The 19,473-nt window shown below is 45.9% G+C and overlaps 1 protein-coding gene across 3 annotated transcripts in view; it reads left to right on the top strand.

The window, feature by feature from the left end:
• Carmil1 (capping protein regulator and myosin 1 linker 1) overlaps positions 1-19,473 on the top strand; it is a 262,924-nt gene that overhangs the window by 31,857 nt on the left and 211,594 nt on the right. The window contains exon 1 of one of the 3 annotated variants that reach the window (XM_050142252.1): positions 17,767-18,089. The exons of the other annotated variants lie outside the window; for them this stretch is intronic. The gene's annotated coding sequence lies outside the window, so the exon portion shown is untranslated. Of the gene's footprint in view, positions 1-17,766; positions 18,090-19,473 lie in introns of those variants that run through there. 3 annotated transcript variants of the gene reach the window in all.

The raw sequence follows: 19,473 nt of genomic DNA on the forward strand, positions 1-19,473 counted from the left end.
ATGTTAGTGTTTGGGTACCTGCGAGTTCCCCACTTTCTTCTCATCTGATTTGCACTCTTCTATCTTTGATCTTTTTTGTATTTTCCCTAGCAGTTGAGATATTGATTTTATATATATATATATATATATATATATATATATATACATATATACAGCATTACTCTAAACCATAAGACCAGATCGCTTACAATGCATTGGTTTCGTTGTGCTACATTTAAGATCTGATGTCATCTCTTAATTTGTTTTGGCTACAGAAGAGGAAGTATTCCTGCTATTAAAAATAAACATTAAGAAGATAGTCAACAGAGAGAAGTATTTAGACAGCAGGGGCCAGCTTCCGCATAGAGTCTAAATAGTGTGGGAAGAGGAGTCTATTGTTAGATGTCTTTCTGATACTTTGTCCTTGTTTTGTTTATGTACTGTCTTTCCTGTGGCTCACTGGTAGCATAGAAATATGCAGTTTTTTTCTTTGCATCTGAATTTTTTTATTATATATATCCATTTTGTTTTATGTGTGAATGCTTTGCCTGCATGTATGTATGTGTACCGTGTTCATGCTCGGTGCCTGAGGAGGTCAGAGGAAGGCATTGCATCCCCTGGAACTGGAGCCAGAGATGGTTGTGAGCCTCCATGTAGATGTTGGGACTTAACTTGGATCTTTTGGAAGAGCAGCAAGTGCTTTCTCTCTGGCCGCACCCAGATCTCCCCTTTTATCCCCAGACAGTCTTACTGTGAAGTCCATTTGGCATGGAATTTAACACAATCTTCCTGCCTCTGCTTCCTGAGTTTTTGAATAACAGGTACCTGTTACGGTACCTGTCTTAAATTTTTAGTTTAAACTATTTGTTTTTGAGAGATGAGGGGGCAAGTAAAAGATGGATTATAGTACTTGCTGATTTTGTTTTTATTGTATACTGAGGATTTTCGCCATTTGGGTCAGAATGCTATCCACTTTTTAGCCAGGCACAGTTCCAGGCCTGTAATTTCAACAATTAGTGGTGGAGGCCAGGAGATTAGGAATTAAGAGCCAGCCTGTCCTACACAGTACCTATCTCACAGAATGAAAGTGGATGTGTGTGTCCACTTATTTCCCAAAAGCATGCCTTGCAGGTGGCTGTGGATGTTGGCTTTCCAATATGCACGGATAAGACATTAAATGGATAGTCACCAGTCATGCTTTGGCTAAAACAACTACATTAAGCCCTCTATTTCACATTGCCATAAAATTTACTCTTTTTAACAAGTGAATCAGTGACCACTTTTGTGTTCTTCCATTTCCCCGAGGATACGTGCACGAGTCCTTGTTTCTTATCTCTTTTGGTAGTTAACTGTTGGTCATAGCTGAGCTGCATCTGTTTTCGTAGGAATTAAGCTTAAATTTGCAGTTGGCATGAGGCCTGTGCTTTCTTTGCTCTTTTTGATGGACTAAGGAAGCTTTCCTTAGCTGACTGCCATACACAGTTCTATAGGACAGTGTTGCACAGCCCTCTCCTTCACAGTGGAACAGGTAGAAAAAAAAACCAGGTTTTTTTTTAAATATTTATTTATTTATTTATTTATTTATTTATTTATTTAGAGGCAGGATTTTTCTTTGTAGTGTTGGGTGTCCTGGAACATACTTTATAGATCAGGCTAGCCTTGAGCTCAAAGATCCGCCTGTCCCCCAATTGCTGTGGTTAAAGGCATGTACCACTGTGTCTTGAAGAAGGGTTAGGGCCCGGAGGTTATGGTATTGATGTCAGTCAGTGAAAGCTAAGCTCATTTCCTTCTGCAGGTGTTTTCTCCAAAGTCTCGCTCCACAGGGCCGAGGAGTCTCAGGCGGTACTGGAGTCAACATTGTTATTGTTATTATTAGCATGTATAAGTGTTCATCCCCTGTATCTGTAAGTGGATACTGTGTACCCAGTATGGAGACAAGAGGTCAGGACTGAGTATCATTCCTAAGTAATTAGCACATTATTTTTTCCGTCTCACAGAGGTGTATAAGGAATTTTAGTGTGGTGTACCCTAGTCTCTTTTTAGGACTGTTTCACCCCCTCAATGAAGCCCGTGCCCTTTAGCTCTCACCCCCAGCCCTGTAGTCTCAGCATTTGGCCATTGCTGATCTACTTCCCGTCTCTTTGCCTGTCCTGGTATTTCATGTAAGTGGATTCTATAATAAGTGGCTGACTTATGCCATTTAGCCTTATGTTTCCAAGGTTCCTTCATGTTATAGCATGTCCCCCTACTTCCACTTCCTTCTTACGGCAAAATAATATTTCCCACTTTGTATATCCACTTATTTGTTGATGGACATTTAGATTGCTTTCTCCTTCTGGATTTGTGAGAAACAGTACCGTGAAAGAGCATTTGGACACTTTCCCCTGGGGCCAGGGAGGTGGCTCAGTGGGTAAATGCTCTCTCTCGTTGCCAAGCCGGATCCCTTGAGTTCAATCCCTGGGACTTGCATGGTGGAAGGAGAGAACTGACTCCCACAAGTTGTCCACAGGCATCCACACATCCACCTTGACGTGTGTCCTCTTCTGTACCTAAGTAAGTGTGTACAAAGAAAGGGGCTGCTTCTCGTGTTATTCTTGGGGTCCTCCAGATAGAGCCCGTTGTACTAGAGTAATGTAGACGTCTTAGGTCTCTGTAATATGAAAGAGGGAAACACAGCCCGCACTTAGGAGACCAGGCGGCCACTGCTAAGGCCGTGCATCCAGGTGAGACTCCAGGCAAACAGAAGCGTTTCTAGCTGTAAGCGCCATCCATTGATGTGCTGTGACATCCACTCAGCGAGCCACGGCCAACCTTTTCAGGATGTGAGCTAAAATGAAAGGGTAGCTGGTGGGGTGGGCAGCTGAGCGGGAAGGACAGCATGGAATCCTGTCAGTGCCGTGTGAGCAGGCATTAAAGAGTGGAAGATGTGTTCTGTCATGTGGGCCGCAGAGCAGTGTGCCAACGGCTGTTCTGGGGATTGTTGGGGATGGATACTGCACTATCCCTTGGGGGCCTAAAACAAGTTCCAGTAAAAGAGAAAGGGGCACAGGATGAGGAGAGGCGATGAGTTAGGAATTTGAAGATCCTTTGACAATGACACTTCTGGGATCTTTGTGTATATATATTCTGTGTCACCCAGGCTTGGCTGGAAGTCCCGGTTGAAGCCATCTTCCTGCCTTGTCTCTTGGGTTGCCAGGTTTACAGGCTTACTTCTCCATGTCTGGCTGGAATAAGCTGGGCTATAAAGGTCTCAGCAAGGGATGCCAACTCCTTAGAGCCCCAACAGCCCCTGAGAGAAATCTTCTGGTATTCTGAGGCTATTGGGTATGGAGCTGCAGGGCATCTTCTAATGCGGCAACAGCATTCAGCACTATCTCTGTTTCCACCGTGCTAGCGGGCCTTTCCTGCCATCTCCCAAGAAGGTTTTCTGACTGTGTTGTGAAGCTGTAAACTACTGACTGCAGACACCCTCTTCCCACTCCTTCCACACCTAAGGGATAAAGTGTTCCCCAACAGTGATGGTTCAGCCAGTGATTCCTAGATGGAGTCAGGGCAGGAGGAAGGAGCTTGTGATCTCAGAGGGCTGCGCTGTGGTCTCAGAGGGCTGAGAACTGTGTTGTGAAAAGCTGCCACTAGGAAGGTTCTCAACATTCCTAATGCTGCAACCCTTTAATACAGTTCCTCATGTTGTGGTGACCTCGAACCATAAAATTCTTTGCTTCTTCATAACTGTAATTTCACTACTGTTATGTATTGTAATGTAAATATCTCTGTTTTTCAATAGTCCTATGAATTCATCATTTGATCCCCCAAGGGATGGCAACCCACAGATTAAGAACCACCATAGTGTTTTTTTTTTTAATGCTTTACTCTTTGGGAGAGTGGGCACCACCCAGCTCCCACTTATTAAATATAAGTGCCTGGCCTTAATTTGACTTATTTCTAGCCAGCTTTTCTTAAATTATCCCATCTAACTCTTGCCTCTGGGTTTTATCTTTTGTCTGTATATCTTTTTTTTCCTTCTTATTCTGTATCTGGCTGTGTGGCTGTGTGGCTGATCCCTGGCATCCTTTTCTCACTCCTTCTTCTTGTCTTTTTTCCCTTCTATTTGTTCTCTCTGCCTGGCAGCTCCTCCTGTTCCTCTTCTGACTTGCTATTGGCCTTTCGGCTCTTTACTAGACCAACCAGGTGTTCTAGACAGTCCAGGTAACACAACTTCACAGAGTTAAACAAATGCAACATAAAAGAATGCAACACTTCTTTGCACCATTAAACAAATGTTCCACAGCATAAACGAACATAACACATCTTCAACTAATATTCCACAACACACTGCTGCTCTAGAGGATTGCAGAAGATGCTTTCTCGTCTGAGTCTATCCTAGGAGGCCCTGGCTGGGTGACAAAGTCAATGGAACTGTTGGGGTCAGAATCTGTGCCCTGGCAGCCATAACGTACTAGGCTCAGCCACAGTACTCAACAGGCCAAATAAACAAAACAGCTAAGAGTGAAAGGAAGAGAAAGAGCCATCTGATGTGGCTACACTAGAAAGAAGTGGTCCAGTGATGCCTCCCAACGACTTCCATCTTCAGGGGTCCTGATGTGGAGGTATAGACTAAGTGGAGGATCAGAGGTCTGCATAGCTGGGCATTCAGGTCTAGACCTGGTCCTGCTCACCACAGACCCGTCATCATTTCATTTCCTGCTCTTCTGCTAGGCGGTCCTAACAGTCCTCAGAACTGCAGGAGATTTCTTCCTGGGAGACAAGCTCCTCCCCTTGCTGGTTCCAGGCTTCATTCCTCCTAGAATTCCTGGGGAAATTCCAATTTCTGGGGTCCCATTGTTTGATAGCCAACTGATAATCCAAAGGGAGGGGCACAAAAGACCCTTTTGAATGTCTCCATACCTGCCTGAATGGTCACAAAGAAAGCAACAAGAAAGGGGAAGATAATGAAAATTCAAACAGGTTTTTAGTTAATGAATAAATTCTAAATTACATCTTTGTGTGTGTGTGTGTGTGTGTCTGTGTGTGTGTGTGTGTGGTTTTAAGCCAGGGTCTTGTTAAGTAGACCGGGTTGGCCTCGAACTTATGGCAATCCTCCTGCTTCAACCTCCTGAATGCTTGTAATAACAGGTGTATGCCACTATATCTAGCTCAAATGCTTTAAAAAAAAAAAGGTCTCTTGTCAAGGTGAGCGCCAACTCCTCGCTTTGTTCAGTCCTCTCGGCACATGTGAGATCCATGCCCAACCCTCTGGGGCTTTCTGCAATCTCCTTAGCAGAGGCTGGGCTATTCATAAGGAAGTACTACACTTCTGTGTTAGCCCAAGATCATGTGACTCCAGAACACAGGCCAGGAGCTGTTCAGAGTTCAGATGCTGAGGGTGGGTCTGAATTCTAAGCAGCCTTCCTTTCTCTTTCCTTCCACTTTTCTCCTTTTAGGAAAAGGGCCAGCGGTGTTGCAAACGTTAGTCATCAATTATGCAGGCAGGCTAAATTCCGTGCAAGTGAGAGAGCAAGATTTCCGGAGGGCGGACACCCGCGATAATCCAGGAATTTGTTGATTCTCCACACTGTTTTGTTTTGATTCACATGTGTGGCAGGTCTCTAAGATGGAGGCCTCTTGGTTGGGAGATACATATTTTTCTTTTGGTAGGGTGTCTTGCTCTGTATTCCAAGGCTGATTTGGAACTCACATTTGTTACAATCCTCCTGCCTCAGCTCTCCCAAATGACTGTGATTACAGACCAGGTGTGTGCCGTCATCCCTTGCTTTGGAGACATTGCAGTTTATTTATTTGCATCTTTGTCACTCGGGCTAGAGATGGCTTTAGGATTGTCCATCCTGCCCTACTTCGAGTGACTTGTGTCTTTTTTCACTAAGGATGGAGCCAGGGCCACATTGCCAGGCTGTAAAGTTTTACGTTGCTTGAGCAGACAGCTGGCATATGCCTCTGTAGTGTCCCACCTCAGCTCTGCCACTGCTTGAAATTTCATTTGCATGACTCAGTTTGAAAAAAAGAAAAAAAAAACTCAAAACCTAGGGATCATGCTAGCCAGTGAGTGGGATGAGTGGGAGGAGAAGGCAGTGCTTCCCTTTCTGGCTGCAAAGGCCTTTGTGTAGTCCTTAGGGACCTGGGCCAGCTTCTCCAGCCACTTAGGCCTGTGCTGAACTGAGGGACTCCCTCCCCACTCTTCACCTTGGAGGAACTCAGAAGCTGGAGGATCTCCTGCAATTTTAGTTAGGAATATAAACCAACCAGAACAGAATTTATTTCTGTCTCATGAGCATGACTGTCTGTAGGAGGGTTGGGATGGTCGAGAGAAAATCAACCAACAGAGATTTGCATGAAGGCAGACTTCCAGTGACCCATGTGCTGGCTAGTTTTATGTCACCTTGACACATGCTAGAGTCACCAGAGGAGAGAGCCACAATTGAGAAAATGCCTCCATAAATCAGGCTGTGTTTGTGACCCTCCTTCAGACCTTAGATTGGGATGGTCTTTCCTAGTGTCAGCAGAGAGACCGCAGGAAGTCCTGTTTGTCACACTCTCTTCCTCCACGTCACCTGCATCAGGCATGGTGGTGTGCTCCTCTGACTGTCGTACCGAAGGGTGAGGGAGCTGAGTGAGGTAGGAGGACTGTTGTGAGTTCCAGGCCAGCCAGGTCTGTGTGACATAATCCTGTCTCAAAGTCAGAAGCCAAGCAATACAGACATAAACATGGCCTGGGGAGATGGCCAGCCAGTCCAGCTGAGCTGTTCCAGGTTCAATGAGAGACTGTCTTAAAATTTAAGGAGGGAGCCATAAAAGCACCCAATGCTAACCTCTGTTTGTTACATGCACTTGAACACACACCTTTATGTACATGCACACAGATCCTTAGTACACATGCATGTGCACATACATACACACATACACACATGCACGCGCACGCACACACACGCGCACACACACACACACACGCACACACACATACACATCCTCAAAGAACAAGTCCTCCCTTGTCTTAGAAGTGCGGCATGGTTCCATTTCTTTTTTTTACCTCTGCCCCACAGCTCCATTTGTGCCGCTAGAGGGAGGAGACTGGATTTCTGTTGATCCAGCACTCCTCCTTCAGGCAAACTCCTGACCATGGTGAAGCTCTGGGTGTGGACAAGTATTTCATAGGTTCCCCACAGGAGGTCTTATATGGGAGCAGTTTCCCTGCTCTTCTCTCTGGAGGAGGAGGGTCATGAGGACACCCAGAAGGTAAATGTGTTTATTTCACTCGACCCAAAACAGGGCCTGGACATAGCTAATATATAGGAAAAGCTTCATTTAGTGAACCCTAAAACTTAAAGATGCATTCATGGGAGACTGGGCTCTTTGGACTCTCTTGAGTTAAGTTTCTTAATGTCAGCAAAGGAAGGCAGGCACAACAAGGAGCGGCCTGCTTTGAAATAATGGGGAACATAGCCTCTTTATAAAGAGTTCAACAGAAGCCTCAGTTTACACAGGGAGTAAGCTAATTAGAGCATTTGTGAGCTGCTCTCCTGTACTCAGAGAAATCCTTGCATTCGGTCAGGCTTCCCTTGGCTGCCTTCCTGGTGGGAGTTTGTTTTTGCCATTAAGAAAAGAAATCAGTACTTACTGTTGATGTGTGGCAGTAATTTAGCACAGTAACTTAGAAAGATTTTGCAGGGCGCATTAGCATGTATTCCTCTAATCTGTGCCCTTTGATACTGAAAGTTATGCTAATTTCAGAGGGCTCCACTTCCTTAAAAGGAAGACTCTATGAATCTAGCAGGAGCTAATTAAGGGAGGATCATTGGCTTTAGAGGGGACTGGGTGATCCTGAGAGGTTAGTTCACTTTCAGACCAACAATCCAGATCTAGTGCCGTTGACGTCCTGAACCACCTTCTTCTTCTCCTTCTTCTCCTCCTCCTCCTCCTCCTCCTCCTCCTCCTCCTCCTCCTCCTCCTCCTCCTGCTGTCCCTGCTGCTATTAGATCTGGGTTCATTGAACTCTTGAGTTTGTTGGCTTCATGTGAACAAGGGAATGCAGGTCTGACAAGGAGTGGCCTTCTTCAGGCTCCTTTTAAAGACTCCTCCTGCTGCTTTTAAGGAGTGGAGATCCCTAGAAGCGTAAAACTTGTGCAAAATGTTTTCTTGAAGGTCATAAAGTCGCTTTAGGTTTTAAAAATACTGAATCTTACTGTGCTCTCACCGCTTTAAGAATACATGGCTCGCCAGGTGATGGAGGTGGTGGTGGTGCACGCCTTTGATTCCAGCACTCAAGGAGAGGAAGGCCAATCTCTGAGTTCAATTCTAGGCTGGCCTACAGAGCCAGTTCCAGGACAGGAAGGGCTACACAGAGAAGCCCTGTCTTGAAAAACAAACCAAACCAACCAAACAAACAAAAATACATGGCTCTCTGGAGGAAGATTAGAGAAGTACCACTTACCTTGTCTGTTTGTCCTCAAAATCCCTGTGCACAGCTTATGCTGAGACAAGAGTCAGTTGATGGAGCGCAGATGCTGAGGGCAGGCCAGGAACATAGGTCGCCTCATTTGAAGACCCAGAATAAAAATTAGACATGATGGCATGTGCCTATAATCTCAGCATTTGGGTATGCAATGAGGGGAATTGCCGTAAATTTGAGGCTTGTCTGAGCTACCTAGTAAGTTTGAGGCCAGTTTGGGCTACAGATCGAATCCCAGCTTGAAAACACTGACAGAGAGGCTGGAAAGGATAGTGCACACCTGTTTTCCTAGCATGCAGGAGCCTGGGACAATAGCACCTCACATTTAAAGTCAGCCTGGGCTACACAGCTGGACCGTGTCACCCCTCCCCAACAGAAAAGCTTTAGAATGCGGGTGAACCTCACTAGTTTATAACGTTTTTAAAAACAAGCCAGGTAAGATAGAAAAACTCACTCTGTCTCTCCCTCTGGCCTATCCAGCACCCTGTATGTGTGAACAACACATTTGCTGCAGGGAGGAACCCAGGGGTGAGAAAAAGCAGGGGTGGGCCAGACCTGCTGTATTTGCCAGTAGAAAAGATGGGACTGGCTCGAGAAAGAGGGAGGACCCAAAAGGAAAAGCAAGCAACGCTAATAGCTGGCAAACCCTGGCTTCCTGCTTCCCATCTGCTTGCCATCAATTCTGAATGCTTTACATATAACTCACTTTATGCCTTGCAGCCCTGTAACACATTATCAGTTCCCCTGAGTAGGTCCTCGGAGAGAGGGAGCTGCCGTCTTTTCCTGTGCAGGCTGGGCTGGCTGTTTCAGGGGTCTCTCTGTTACTTGGCATCCGTGGTAGCCCTGGTCTTTCAACTGGACACTGTTCTAGCTTCCTGTGGGGTCTAGTGAAAGGGATCTGCATTGGCTATTTTGGAGGCTTCCAGGATGGGGAGGACCTTAAGGATCTAGACCTTTCTGTACTCCTAACCCCACTTATATCCAGCAGTCTGTGAACAGCACCCTGCCTGTCTTGTCTCTCTTGTTTGGGGATCTTATGTAGCTGAGGGGAACCACTGGTACACTAGCCTTGAACTCTTGATCCTCCTGCCTCCATCTCCCATGTGTTATAATTACAGGGTTGTGCCATGATACCAATATTTTTAAGTTAATTCTAGAAGAAAGCCAGAGGAAGAAGAACGATTTTTTAGAGCCCGTGGATGGCACTCAAGTGTGTGTGCACTCACAGGTGCGGTACACATGCTGTTTGGGCAACATAAAGCTGGTCGTGCATGTGGTACAACCTTTCCAATGCCTGCTCCACCATGGGCAGTGGACATAGCTCCCCATGTACTTATAATCAACAGAAATGTTTTCGATTGATGCCAGAATGTGTTACAGAGTAGTGGAGAGACTTCTGAAGGAGAAGCGTGAAGTAGATGGAAAACACTTGTCAAGTCTGACCAATGAGGTAATGGAATGCCGGAGATGATGTGTGTCTGCAGGTTTCCCTGGGCATAGAGGAGATGCCAGTGCTTGGCTGGCTGTTTCTTGTGTGTTCATGTAATGCCAGGGTCAGATCACTGCTGTACTGATGGGCAGCCACTTAGAGAAGTATTTCAGCCGAGAGGTGTCGTTGGCATTGATTGACACTTTAACCTATTCTAGTGCAGGAGGGGAAATTTCAGTGCAGTAGGTTGGCTGCTGGAATGTGAGACCCACGGCGTGCCAGCGCTTGGCACAGTGCTGCCTGGCACTCCACATGCAGCTCCATCACTGTAAGTTAGGGAGTGCCTGCTTCCTGTGGGATCATCTTTGAATGACAATAGCAGAAGACAGGAGGCGTAGACTCCTTTAAAGCAATAAGAGAGAGTGTTTCCCATGTTAGTGCATGTCAGAATTTCTATACTTTTTAAAAATTGCTAGTCCATTGAGTACATGTATCACTCAGCTGTAGATGAATGTTTGAATCACGGCCTCTTCATGGGTATAGTTATTATTATTAATAATAATATATAGGCTGTCCTGTAGCTCAGGCTGACCTGGAACTCATTCCGTAACCCCAAGGATGGCCTTGAACATCCATTTTCCACCTCTAAGTCCTGAGAGCTGAAGTTACACACATGCATCACCACACCAGCTCTCTGCTGTGCTAAGGGTTGGACATAGAGTTTTGTGAGTGCTGGCTGAGCCGTCTACCAACTGAGCCACACCCTCAGGCATGGCTTGCTTTCTTATGATCCTGACTTGTCAGGCAAAGAGCTAAGATTTGAAACAGGAAATAGATTCGGCCCAGATCTGACCCTAAAGGATATCACAGTGTCTTTGAGGAGAGAGGAGGTAAATCAAATATCCTTTGGTTTCCTACAAGAAGAGCTATGGTAGGGATGAACAGAGATGACTGTGTGGCCCGAATTCAGTTCACTAGGTCTTGAAGGGACATGAGAGTATGTCACACTGTGTCGGAAGATGGACTCTATTCCAGGACAGGAAGTAGTGAGGATGTGGAGATAGGTAACATATAGCCTGAAGCATAGAAAACAACCAGGGAAGAGAAGAGACAGGATTCGGGCACATACTGAAGAGAAGAACGCGTTCCCTGAAGGCCAATGGAGCATGGGAGTCTTTGTAGCAGCCACTGGGGAGAGTGACAATGGATTCGAAAGGGGTTGTGCCAAAGGTGAATACTATAAAATGCTGCTCAAGGTGACTTTCTCTCTTTCCCCTTATCCCCTCCCTCCTTCCCTTTCTTTCTCACTTTTCCCCTGCCCTTTCTTACCATCTTCCTTTTTGCTTCAAGTGTCCTAGGCTGGCTTTGAACTCCTGATCCTCCTGTCTCTGCCTCCTATGTGCCATCCATCCATCCATCATCCATTCATTGCTTTATAAAATACATATATTCTGGCTGAGCGGGTGTGGAAGAGGCCTTTTCTCAGCCAGCAGAGAAGGGCACACTCTGACTTAGGGACCAGGTTCCTCTGAGCCTCGTGTGATGTGCTCAGTTTGCTCTTGGGTATCTAGTAGAGCAATTCTCAGAGAGGAGGTTGTCATCGTTTGGGTGGGGGACAGCCGTGGAGCTATGAGTATTTGCCACCATGAGGCCAGAGCATTTGTTCTGTAAGAGTGTTCACGTGTTGCCGTGAGCTGTTTAGGCTGAAAGGATTTGTGCTATGTCATCTCTGTGAAAGCTGATGGCTAAGTACCTTAAAAAATGTGGGAAAGAGGACCTCCTTGGAGATGCGAGGGCTCTGCTGGGGGCCTGTCGCTAAGTGACATTCCCTACCGCAGCTTTCACTTGGTATTGTTTTGACGTGCAGGGAAGATAACTTATCTTAAAGAGACTGACTGAAGTAGTCTGACAGTTTGCATAATTCCATTAGCTTGAAGTTTGATGTCAATGCTTATATTATACAGTTCTTTATTTATTTACTTATCCTCTCACAGAGATAATAGAAATGTATTCAGCTACCATCTAGGCAGCAAGAGAGACTGATAATGACCTGATAGTGGTCCCTTTTATATTGCTATAATAAAATATCCAAGGATGGGTCCTTGGTAAAGGAAGAAGGTTTATTTAGCTCAATTTTGGAGGGTGAAAACCTCTGTTGAGGTTTTCTTGATTGGCGGTATCCCATAGATGAGAGATTCTGGGGCCCTTTAGGGAGAGGTGACAGAGCAAAGCTGGAGATTCAAGGGCCTGCTTACTCTTTTGTATAACCACTTGTTCTTGAGAGCTAGTTAACTGAGGGCCCTGAGAACTATGTTTATCTTTTGCAAGAGTACCAGTGATCTAAGAACTTCCTGTTAGATACCACATCTTAAAGGCTCCATCATCTCCACACTGGGATCGAACTTCTGCACACACAGCTTAGTGGAACAGAACACCTCAACCCACAGCACTGTGCATGCATGCTGCTTGTGATAAGGCCTAAAAAGCATTAAAAAAAAAAGATGTTTGGAGTGGGATGGGGGATGTAGAGTGTAAACAGGCACATGGTACCATGCCTGGCTTTTGACATAAAAGCTGGGTATCCAAACTCAGGTCTTTGTGCTTGCATGGCAAGCATTTTACCATGGAGCCATGTCCTCATTTGTTCTCAGTCGTATTACTTATTCTTCTTATTGTTATTATTTGAGACAAAATCTCATATGGCTCAGACCAGACATGAACTCCTGCTTTTACTGTCCATTTCCCATGTGCTAGTTGTAAATGTGTGACATCATGCATGGCTTGTAGTTAGGCTTTAACATTTGTTATTGTTATTATTATTTGCATGTGTGTGTGTGTGTGTGTGTCTGCTAACATCAATTTCTGTGCACCTCGTGCCTACTGGAGCCACCCATGGAGGCCAGAAGAAGACATCAGTTGGATTCCCTGGGACTGTAGTTACAGATGATTCTGAGCTTCCATGTGGGTGCCAGTAAACTGAAACTGGGTCTTCTGCAAGAGCAGTCTGTGCTCTTAACCACTAAGTCATCTCTCCAGCCCTTGGAGTTCAGTGTTAAATTGAGAAAAGAGCTGGGTATGGTGGTTCCTGTGTATAATCCCAGCATCTGGAAGTTGGAAGCAGGAGCATCAGAAGTGCAAAGTCATCTTCTACTACCAATTCAACTTGCGATCAGCCTGGGGTACTTGAGAGAGAGAGAGAGAGAGAGAGAGAGAGAGAGAGAGAGAGAGAGAGAGAGAGAGAGAGAGGGAGGAATGAGGGGAGGGAGAAAAGTACAGGAAGGGGCAGAGCGTATGAATGAATAAGAATGAGAATGAGCCATCTAGGATCAGGAAAAACAACCCGTGGGAAAATGCTGAGAACCGGAAATTGCCTTTTTTTTTTTTTCTGGAGAGTGTCTGGAAGGACCCTGTGGTGCCTGGGTCCTGGGACCTTGCAAAGCAGAGTGGCTAATTGAAACAGCATAGACAACACCCACCTTCTGATCAGGTCAAATTAAAATTCAAGGATTACCTCAACTTCGCCATGGGAATTTTACAATGGAAGGAACCAGAGATGCACAACCTCCTTGTTTGTATTTAGTGGTTTTCCAAACATCAAGCTTTCATTGATTTCTCTGGCTCCCATCCAGCTGCCACTGCTGTGTGTAAACACACACTGGGTGAGCCTTTTGTTGTCTCGGAAAGGAGAGCATATGGGCTCCGACAGCCAACCTTATTTTCATTTATTACTCTATTTATGACTACATCCAAGATAAGACAAAATTTCCTGGTAGCTAGCGTAACAGACAGTAATAGACGTGGTCTCTGACCACTGTGTGGGCCTCTGTGTGCTTCCTACACTTCCTAAGTCTGGTGTCGTGGAATTGACAGACACAGAGCTAATCTGGCACTAAATGGATTTCTATTAACAGTACAAAAAGGCTTGTAACTTTAGGTGTCTTCAGGTTGCTGTTCAAATGGGGTTGTTGTGTCTTCATTGTTTTTACGTTTGGGGTGATTATGAACTGCTGGGTCTCAAGTGGGAGGGTCTGGAGAGAGTGAGTCCTTGGATCTGCTTCATGCGCTTGATTTCAGGTCTTTGGAGTTATTTTATTTAATTACAATTATGAGGTAATGGTATTTTCTGCTCTTGCAGAGGAAGAAATCAGCTATTAAAGGTAGCTCCTGTCATCATCCCTGCCATCCTCACCGTCACCACCACCAATGCCAATGATCTTTGTAGTATTAGGGAGGGCACACGGGCCCTAGCCTGTGCTAGTAATTTTCTGCAGTGTTAGGGATGGAATTTTGGTCTTGTCTATGCCAGGCAAGTGATCTACCACTAAGCTCTTTTCCAGTCTAAGAAAATGCCTGTTTGAATCTAGGTCTCAGCATTTGGGAGGTAGAGGCAGGAGGAGTTCAGGACCACCTTTGGCTGCATAGTAAGTTTGAGGCCAACCTGGGCTGAGTTAGACCTTGAATATAATGATCAAGCGGATAGCATGCTTAGATGTTTGTGCAGTCAGCTCCTTGGCTCTGTAAGTTTCTCTTCTGTGGATGTGACCAACTATAGGTCAGAAATATAAAAAGCTGTGTCTTTTATAAGTATGCATGCATTTTTCCTCATCATTACCCCTCAGATACTGCAGCTTAACTGTGACATTTATGCTATGGATTTCTATCGCATCCGAGGATGATAACATATACCATTGGTACCTTACTGAATATGATAAGGATCCTAGGGAGGCTTTGAAGTACATGAAGGCACATGTTTAAATTATATGCAAAGACTGCCGTTTGAGATGAGGGCCTTGAGGTTTTTGTCTCTGAAGGTGCCATTTGAATCAGTCCTTCTCTCACATTGAGTCGTAGCTGTTATCTTTATGAAGCCTAAGGATGAGGACCTGTCTTCAGAGAGACACCGCTGTCGTGCAGACCAAGGTGTGAGTAAAAAAGGAGCTCTCGCTTCAGTGGAATTCATAGGAATCCTGGGAGAAGCTGAAGAAGAGGACTTGGATCAGGCATAGATACGCATCTCTTCCTGTAATCACAGCTCTCCAATTCCCTAATTAGGAAGGGTGAGAGGCAGGAGGATTCTCACGAGTTTGACACTAGCCTGGGCAACACTAGCAGGATCGTGAAAAGAAACAAATGAAAGGCTTTGGTTATGTTTTTATTCATAACTAAGTGCAGATTGCTTCTTGTGCCAGTCAGATTGCCTTCAAAGATCCACAGACTCTCGGCTGCTGTTATATGTGGTTTGTGCGTGTGTGTGCATGAGGATCTGTGTTTACACGTGTGTGCAGGTGTGCATGCTCCTGTATCTGTGTGGGTGTAAGGCCCAAAGTCTCTCTTGACCACTTTTTTTTTTGAGGCAAGATCTCTTGCTGAGCCCAGCACTTGCTAATTCCAGTTAGTCTGCATGGCCAGCTTACCCCACTGTTTTAGGGTTTCTACTGCTGTGGCGAAACGCCATGACCAAAGGCACCTAGGGAGGAAAGGGTTTCTTTCAGGTTGTAGCTTGTAGTCCATCATCCAGAGAAGTCAGGAGCTGATGCAGAGACCATGGAGGAACACCGCTGACTGGCTTGCTCTTCTTGGCTTTCCCAGACTACTTTCTAGTAATACCCAGGACCACCAACGGCCCAGGATGGCACTGCCCACAGTGAACTCGGCCCTCACGCACCAATCATCAATCAAGAAAATGCACCACAGGCTTGCCCATAGACCAGTCGGGTGGAAACTTTTTTTTTTTTTTTTTTAAGTTGAAGTTCCTTTTCAAAAATGATTCTAATTTGTATCGAGTTGACGTAAGACCAGCATCCCCTGTCCCTGCTGCCCCAGTGCTAGGATGGCAGGTGCCAGCACACCTGTCTCACTTTTGCTTGGATTCTTGTCACCCTGACTGGTCTTCACACCTGTGTGGTGTGAGCCCTCTCCCCAGCCCTGTTTGAGTGCTTTGACTGGGAGGACTGAATAAACCAGTGAAAAGCGTGGCGAGGTTTTCTTTCACTTGGAGCTGCCCGGCAGGCTTGAAGTATGGAAGGGTGTCTTCTGAGTCTCGGCTCCCCACGTTATCATGATAAGTTGTTTAAATAATGGACCTGTGAGAAGCTTGCGCTCGGGTTCCCTACCGAGGACTCATGGCTAGCAGAAGCCATTTGCACACCCCGTTAGGAACATGGGGGTGTCCTCAGACGGGAAGGTAGGAGTGGACGAGGGAGCAGAAAAACAGAGCCTCGTTCTGTGGCTTGGGGAACGCCCCTGGAATGCCCCGTGACAGGGTCAAGCCCTCTTATTGCTGCTAGGAGAAGGAGGATGAGATAAAGAGAGTGTGCAGACAAGTAGGAATCCAGCGTGGCCTGTACAGCCATCTTGGGCATAACTACCATTTTGTTTGTTGGGTGACCTTGGCACAGATTCTAAACCCTATGGAATAAATATTTTTTTAAAGTACACAAGGAACTGGGAACATGGTTCAGTGGATAAAGTGCTTGCCATGCAAGCCTGAGAGGACCTGAGCGTGGATCCCAGGCATCCATGTAAGAAGATGTACTTTGGTGTTCCTCTGTAAGCTTAGTGCTCGTGTGTGTCTGTGGGAAGACAGAGGAAGAGTAGGATTCTTGTGGGCTAATTTATTGACAAGCTCAAAGTTCAGTGAGAAACCCTGCCTTAAAATAAGGTGGAAAGCAATATGTAGCTACTCCTGCATATATACACACAAACATGTACCCACGATCAGCTGAGGCCAAGTGTTTTATGACATGCCCAGACTGTCTCTTCACTGATGTTGGGGTTTTAATAGTTTTTCTTTATTTCTAGTGATGGAGATTCAACTTGAGTCTTTGTACGCAACCAAGCAAATGTTCTACCATGGACTTAACGAGCTCTCCTACTTTGTTAATACTTTTTGAGAAGTCTGCTACATCTTGGCTGATGGCTGTCCAACTTTTGTCCGCCTTCACATGTAGTTCCCTTTGTTCTGTCTTGGTATTTTGGGGTCCTCCTGTCTTGCTGCCTCTCAGGGTATGCTTCTTTCTACCAGTCTATATTATTGTCGTCTGTGTGATTCTGAGCTCGCTTTCTCTGGTCTCGCAGTGCCTTCTGCCACAGAGCCCAGTTCTCATGCCGCATTCGCCACTTCTCTTTGGCACCTTCTGCTTTTGTGACTGTTTTAGATGCATTGGGGTTTTTGCAAAACAGGACTTTGACAGAAAAATTCCAGCGCTGTGTGAGTAGAGTCCTGGATCAGGCGGTAGTTAGAGTAAGGCACTCTGCCCACTCAGGGCTGGGTGGATACCCCTGTGGAGAAATCGATGCCTGGGGCTGGTGACAGTGGGCAAGACATCTATAATTCATGATGTTTGGTGGGAGGTGGATGGGAGATTGCTCCATAGAGGACTTTGCTGACGATTTTGGGGAGCCAGAGAGAAAGGATGAAATGATCAGAATGCCCCTTGCCATCAGGATGGCATGTCTGGAGTCCAGAACACCAGAAAAGTGGCATCCAAGTTTTAAGAAGTCCTTATGACTTCAGACGGGAGAGTCAGAGTTTTGTTACCTGCAGCTTTAGGTGAGACACTTTGCAGATGCCTGTGCCCTTTTCTTGCTCTAACTTAGTTCAAAAGGTTTTCTCACTCCACCCTGCCACAGCCCCAGCCCCAGCCCCACAAAGCTGAAACCCATGCATGCCCTTGAACATTCCAGACAAGTGCTGTATTATTGAGCCTTCTCTAGCCCTGTTAGAATCATTTTGATAAGTTTAGCAGAAGTAAGGCGTGCTGAAGAGATAAGTTGTACTAGATGCTGATCATACCATTGTTTCTATGGAAACTCCCTCTGTAGGAAAAAGCAGTAGACTTCTGGGAGGAGGCACATATCTCAGTCTCTACCCCCAGAAAGCCCGGGACTGAAGCCTGGCCCTTGCTCACACTCTGGGTTTGATAATAATAGAGCCCTGTGCTTGGACGAGGTTGTCAAGGACACTACAGATAAGCAGGCGGGTTCCAAATGTAATTTTATGTTAAATAGCTTTTCTGTAGCTCAGAAGTGGGAAAAAGCGAAACAGGAATGGTTCTTAAGGCCTTTGTTGTTTTGAGACAGGGCCTCACTATGTAGTCTGGGCCGGACTAGAACTCAGATGGCCCTGGAACTGAGTTGATCCTCCAGCCTCTGCCTCACAACGGCTTTGATGACAACTGCCTTCCCCTAAGCCCAGAAGTTCTCAGGCATTGATCCACGGTAAGGTGACTTGTGCTGAGTTGGGGAGAGGAGCAAATGAGGGAGGGAGATAGAAAGCTAAGCATTAGAAACTTTTAAATTGGAAATAGTCGTTGCTCAGGCACACGGAGATGATACTCAACACTCTAGAGCTCAGCGTACAGATTCCTCTTCCCCCTCTGTATCTGGCTTTCACGAGTGGCTGTGTATGCATGAACCTTGCATGCATGCGCACACATTCAAACACACTTTTAAAGGGAACTTGTCTTGGCCACTGAGACCACATGATCTCTGTGTGGTTTGGCTTCCCTGGCTGCAGAGAAGGCCCTGTGATTTTGTGTCCATGGCCCCTGAACCCTAGTTTTCAGGCTTCGTTTGTTCATGTGACCCAAGCAGGTGTCCTTCCCTGGGACTTTGGAGATATACTGAAGAAATATATACATCTCTCTTTGCTGCCTGCTCTATCAAGGAACCCCCTGAAGATTAGAGAGGAGATGCTTACCAGGAATGCAGAGACTGGAAAGTTGTGTGCCCATCTGATGTTAGCTACACCACATCCCTTGGAAAGTCAAAACGACATGGTGTTAGATAAGGAAAATTCTGCTCAATAAGTTTAAAGAAGAGTTTCCTGATGATAGAAATTTTTTGAGCATTTCATATCAGGCGAGCTTCCTGCTGCCCAAGGCTGGTTTGTGAGCAGTGTTTCCTGAGGTTATTTGATGGTAGAGTGCTTTGGTTTGTTTCCATGAGGGGTGTGTGTGTGTGTGTGTGTGTGTGAGAGAGAGAGAGAGAGAGAGAGAGAGAGAGAGAGAGAGAGAGAGAGAGAGAGAGAGAGAGANGAGAGAGAGAGAGAGAGAGAGAGAGAGAGAGAGAGAGAGAGAGAGAGAGAGAGAGAGAGAGAGAGCTCTGCATGGGGACCAGTGTGAACTGCTGCTGGAAGATGACCTTCATAGTGGTGGTGTCATTGGGAGCTTCCAACCACTGACATTCTGTTTCCTCTCCTTTCCTTCCCTGCCTCTATCTTTCTGAGTTTGATTTCTGTGAAAAGGTCTCATGAAGCCCAAGCTGTCCTGAAATTGCTTTGTAGCCAAGGCTGCCTTGAACTCTAGGCCCTGCCTCCACGATCACATGCTCGGATTCTAGGCATGTGGCATCAAGTCTGCCATGCCCAGCTCCCTGAGCTTTCTTGATGTTTTAGATTATTAAGGGGAGCTGGAGAGATGGCTCGGAGGTTAAGAGCACTGGCTGCTCTTCCAGAGATCCTGAGTTCAATTCCCAGCAACCACATGGTGGCTCACAGCCATCTATAATGAGATCTAGTGCCCTCTTCTGGCCTGCAGGCATATGTGTGGGTAGGGTACTCATACATAAATTAAATAAATAAATCTTCAAAAAAAAAAAAAAA

The sequence above is a fragment of the Alexandromys fortis genome, unplaced genomic scaffold (assembly GCF_014885135.2).
Source record: "Alexandromys fortis isolate MF-2015 unplaced genomic scaffold, M_Fortis_MF-2015_v1.1 scaffold_5, whole genome shotgun sequence".
Taxonomy (NCBI): domain Eukaryota; kingdom Metazoa; phylum Chordata; class Mammalia; order Rodentia; family Cricetidae; genus Alexandromys; species Alexandromys fortis.